Source organism: Nicotiana tabacum, chromosome 6 (assembly GCF_000715075.1).
Source record: "Nicotiana tabacum cultivar K326 chromosome 6, ASM71507v2, whole genome shotgun sequence".
Lineage (NCBI taxonomy): Eukaryota > Viridiplantae > Streptophyta > Magnoliopsida > Solanales > Solanaceae > Nicotiana > Nicotiana tabacum.
In genome coordinates, this window is record NC_134085.1 from 7051312 (window position 1) to 7057311 (window position 6000).

A 6000-nucleotide genomic window follows, 5' to 3' on the forward strand; every position below is an offset into this window, starting at 1 on the left:
AAAAAGGAAAATATGGAGAAAACACTTCATCAAGGCCCATAGTTTGTAAATGGGAATTACCTTTCTGTGATCAGATGGAAACCAAACTTTATGGCTGCCAACGAAAAACTAACTACCTCAACAATATAGATTAGATTGCCACAATTACCAACAGAGTTTTATGATGGAAAAATATTTGAGAAAATTGGCAATTCCATTAGTCGTTTACTGAAAATTAATGTTTGCACATCAACAACAATGATGGGTCACTATGCTAGGCTCTATGTGGAAATTTCGTTGGATCTCCCAGTGCAACCATTCATCTATATTGGTACTCATAAGCAGTATATTCACTATGAAGAAAAAAATCTACTATGTATGAAATGTGGAAGATGGGGACACCCCTCTACTATATGTATGTTTAGCCAGCAAAACACAAAATTAAACTCCTGCTCAGATACTACTACACTAAGGTCAATCGAGGAGAACCAAGAGGGCAAATGGAAAACGGTCACTTTCAACAAAGGTAAGAGACAGAATGTGACAAAAAATCTGGCAAATAACCACACCCCAAAGGAGAATATCCAAGGTCCAGGTATCTTAGTAAATCTATACAATACAAACACAGGTAAGTACATCAATACTCAAGTTTTACAATATAAATCAAAAGACCCTGCTAAGAACATTACAACCAGGAAGAATATAGACAAACCCACTCTTCCAATCCAAAACCACTTCAACATCCTAGATGAAGAGCACATGGTTTTGGACGAAATTAAAATAAATGAAAAAAATATTCCTCCTAAAACCTCCCATGCAATTAGCCATATGGACACAAAAGGCAAATGACCTGGCAATACCAAACTCATACGTGCCTACTTCTACTAGTAATGAAAAAAGTGACATGCTAATAGATATTAACAAAGATATTGTAAGCACGTGATTTTTGACCTTCCCCGAGGATTTTTACATTTTGTTAGCATAAATATGTAATTGGGTCTAATATAGCCATTTTAACTATTTTACTTTATTTCGTTGCAAAAAGAAAAAATCACAAAAATACATATACAAATTTTAGTTTATGTATTTCTCATAAACTTGAAAAAAATACAAAAATTGTACTTTATTTTGGTACTTTATATAAATTCGAAAATCACAAAAATATAGTTCTATTAATGTTTGCAGTCATTATAATTTTGAAAAAATACAAAAAAATATTACTTCATATTTTATCTTTACATATAAAAACGAAAATTACAAAAATAGTTTTAGTAATATTTTGTAGCTATTTTAAATCTTGAAAAAATATTTAAAAAAAGATATAGTGTTGTTTAAATATTAGTCTTATTTTTGGTAGTTGTTTTGCTTACATAGGGCTAGTTAAGCAACGTTTCCTATTTCTCGGGTCCGGGCAAAAGAATAATATTCGGGTTCAAACTACCCGGTTTTAGGCCTAATTTCGGACCTAGCCCATAATAAACCGAGTCCAGGACACATGGGGAACCCCACCACGCATGGAGGACACAAACCTTGAACCCCACCACGCGTGGGGCTCATTTTTCTGGGCATTGTGTATCAAATACACGGACAAGGCCAAAACATGGGGGGACTGATTTTTTAAAATTTGAGAGGAGGAGACTATTCATCTTCTTCCTCTTTTGAAAGAAGAAGAAGAAAAACAAAAAACCCTACTGTCCTACACCCAAAACCACCACTCCCTCACGTAAAACCATCCTCGCACCCCGTCGTCACCCCCACCAAACACCACCACCCTCGTTCCACCTCCAAACCAGTCGCTCCAGTTGACCCCCTCTCCGTCACGACCCCTCCAGTAAACCACCAAACGACCCTTCAACCACCATCTCCTCACGTCGCCACCAGCTTCCTCAGCATCGTCAAACCACCCAAACTGCCTACGACCATTCCTCCTCCTCCTAGCTCCATCGTCGACAGCCCGTCGCAACCAACTCCCACCTCCATCACCACCTGCTGAACCAAGCAGCCCCACGACCATTTTTCTCCTTCGCCGTAGCCAAGAACCAGCCCGCCATTTTCAGTCCAACGAGCAGCTATTGCTGCATGCCAAGCAGTCGTAGCTGCATTTTCGAGCAGCGGTGGGTTGCTGCGATCTTGCTTGGCCGAGTTTTCTGTTTTCCGTCGAGGTCGACTTTGGTTCGTCGAGGTCCGGTATGTCGAGATGCTGTCCGAGGTTCCGTCGTTGTTCTTCGTTCAGAGAGGTCCGGCTTGAGTTCCGTCGGGATCGTGTTTGTCGTTCTGAGGTTGTTGAGGTTCAAAGGTTAGTAAACCTCAAGTATTGGATAAGGAAATGTTACGTTAAATGTTCGAAGATGCAATATAGAAATTGGTATGATAATTTTCTGCTCGTGTTTTCATCGTATGCATTTTGTTCATTTTGCGTTGTGTTATTCTTGTTTATTTGATATCATTTAATTAAGTTGGGCTAGTCATTCTATGACACAAGTTTGATGTTAATTTGTTCGCGGTCTTTTTCTTAGTTCGTTCGGGCAAAATTAGCATTAGTACTTGTTGTTACCACTTCCGAAACACCCATTCACCAGACTTATTTTATTAAATTTTGATAAGTTATGAGATTTTAGTTGTAAAGAAGCCGTAAGGTTTAGTATTGTTAAAGGCGTAAAAATGACATCCTTTTAAAAAAAAATATATAAAAAATAAAAATAAATAATAATAAAAAAAAAAGCGAGACAAGCTTCGCCAAAAATAAAAAATGTACAGATTACGGAGCCCTCACAAAAATATATATATTAAAATAATTAGAATTCGGGACATGCCGTTTAGCAAATTTTACGGCCTTCCCCAAAATAACAATGCGCTAGTTGCTTTAGGCGCGCCTTTAATAATGTTATCTCCCCTAAACTCGGGTGCACATTTATGTGACCCAAATCCAAATCTCAACAAAATCGAAATGTGTCTCTAATCACGGGTACATTGATTGTGACGTGGTCAGAGATGCATTTCCATGACGTTGCAAATTCTTTTAAAAAACAAGAATGAGATGAGCCTCGCCGAATAAAAATACAAATTGCGGGCCCTCAGTAAATACTTGTGTTAAAATTATCTAGAATTCAGGAGGGTCGTTTAGCGAATTTCACGGCCTTCCCCAAAATAATAACGCGATAGTCTCTTTAGGCGCGTGTTTAATAGTTTACCTTCTTAAGCTTGGGTGTGCATTTCATGCGACCCAGATCCAAATCCCAAAACATCAAATAAAATATGTTCCGGATTGTGGGTGCATTTCATGTGACGCAGTCCAAAGACATGTTTTAAGCGATGTTCACATTCTTTTGAAATAATAATAATAAAGCGGTAAAAAGTTAAAATTGGCACATGGGTTCATAATTGTATTTAAAATCAGTTAAATAAGCCGAATATGACAGTTTAGCGACCGTGCTAGAACCACGGAACTCGGGAATGCCTAACACCTTCTCCCGGGTTAACAGAATTCCTTATCCGAATTTCTGGTACGCAGACTGTAATATGGAGTCATTCTTTTCCTCGATTTGGGATTAAAATTGGTGACTTGGGACACCCTAAATCTCCCAAGTGGCGACTCTGAAATAAATAAACCAATCCCGTTTCGATTGTCCTTTAATTGGAAAAAACTCCCTTGTACCCTCGCGGGTGCGGAAAAAGGAGGTGTGACAGCTCTGGCGACTCTGCTGGGGATGTAACCCAGAACCACTGGTTCAGGGTTAGAAATTCGAGCTTAGAATAATTGTTATTATTTGGCTTTATTTATTATCTGATTTTATTACATGTTTTGAGCCTAATGTGCTAAATGTTGCTTTTACCGCTTTGATATTACGTGAACTGTATATAAACTGTGCCGAAACCCCTATCCTTTCTGAGTCTTCTAAATCATGAAGAAGGGTGTACTTCGTATGACTTCTTTTCTGTATAGTGTCAAATCCCAATTTAGAACGAGGTTCGGATAAGTTGCTAAGCCGGTGAAGCTTCTGTATTCCCGGTACGCTGCCCCCCCTCGGCTCGAGCTGTCCGCTCGGGTAAGCCAGGTCTAGATCAAACACCCAGGTTTTGAACCTAGAATAACTCAGCTTCATGCCGAATCCCTAGTAGGAACGTTTATTTGCATCATGTGCATTTGACTTAGGGGACTCAACACAGGGGTTGGGTCCTTCTAGGACAAGCAACCTGAAAATAATAGACCAGCTTTGGGCATCCTATGTGCTACATGTTGTATTTAGTCAAGGGCGAAAGGGTCATTTGGTCATTTCCAGCCTGATTTTATTTTAATCAAAGCATGGAGAACATTTATGGAATCCAAGAAGCCTTGGAATTCCCGATGTCCCCCACGCTTCATTTTTGGGAAAAAGCACATGGGGAACATTTGTGGAATCCAAGAAGTCTTGGAATTCCATATGTCCCCCATGCTTCATATTTTGGGAAAAGCGCATGGGGAACATTTGCGGAATCCAAGATGTCTTGGAAATCCTTATGTCTCCCATGCCACATTTTTGAAAATAATAATAAATTAAATATGTATATATATATATATATATATATATATATATATATATATATATATATATATATATAGAAAGAAACATTGGAAATTCAAAAAAAAAGATTTTGTATGTTGTCATCATTTTCCACATATTAGAAAACCGTGAAAAAGAGGAGAAAATAACAGCGTAGAGAAAAAGTCCGAGTACAGTCGAAGCTCTGCCGAAATTTTGAGAAAATAAAAAAAAATGTCTTATTAAAGTTGTTTTATTAGCAAGCCTTTTTTTGAAAAAATGTCAAAAAGTCCAAAAAGTCCAAAAGTTTTATTATGTTAAAAAAAAAAAGTGAGTTGGGCGTTGAAAGTGGTTTTATTATATATATATATATATATATATATATATATATATATATATATATATATATATATATATAAAATCCAAAAAGTTTTTCTTTATTTCCAAAAAATGTATATATATCTTTATCTGTTGCAAGAACATTTGTCTTGCCAAAAGTTTTTAGAATCCCCATTTTCAAAACAAATAATCCAAAAATATTTTCCATTATTGACTTCTTTAGAAAGTCTTTCTAATTGTTTTTTTTAAAATAAAATAAAAAAAATATAATATAAAAAACAAATCCGAAAATATTTTGATTCTTCTTTCAAAAATTGAAAAGAAAATTCAAAAAAAACATTTTAGAAGCATTTCTTTTATTAAAGGTAAAATTCCAAAAAATATATTCTTCTTTTTCTTTAGAATAAAAAATAATGCAAATGAAAATTCAAGAAATATATCTTAGAAGTGTTTCTTTTAAAAAGAAAATCAATCAAAAATCAAAAAAAAAATACTTCCTTTCTTCTTTTGAAGCAGTTCTTTCACAAATTCCAATTAAAAAAAATGTTAGTTCATTTACTTATTCATGATCTGCCCGAACTACGCGGGTTTGATTCTCACCGGATGTGAGATACGTAGGCAACCCTTATCGGGTCCAACCCCCAATTTGCTAAAATAGCCAAAAACAAAAATAAATAAATAAAAAATGTGTCAAAATTTTAATTTGGTCATAAACAAGTCGGGCGGTGTCCAACCTCCCCTTTTGCTAAAGAACCAAAAACAAATAAATAATAATAATAAAAAAAAAATATGTCAAATTTTAGTTTTTGTCATGAAGAAGTCGGGTGACGCTGTTTTATCAAGACATAGCCGAATGTTCCCGAAAGGGACGCCGGAAGGCTGACTTTGCATAAACAGCCACCTTTGGGTCATTTTTAAGATTTGGTCCAGTTGACCCACACAGCCTTAAAAAATCTTCGTCCCCGAGACGTTGACAGGCCGTGTTTGCAATATTGAGTTTCCTATTTTTGAAAAACAATAAAAGAGTCATAACTAAGTCAGGAGATGCTGTTTGTCATAAATAGCCGAATGTTCCCGAAAGGGACGCCGGAAGGCTGACTTTGCGTAAACAGCCACCTTTTGGGTCATGTCTAGGAGTTTGGTCCAGTTGACCCACACAGCC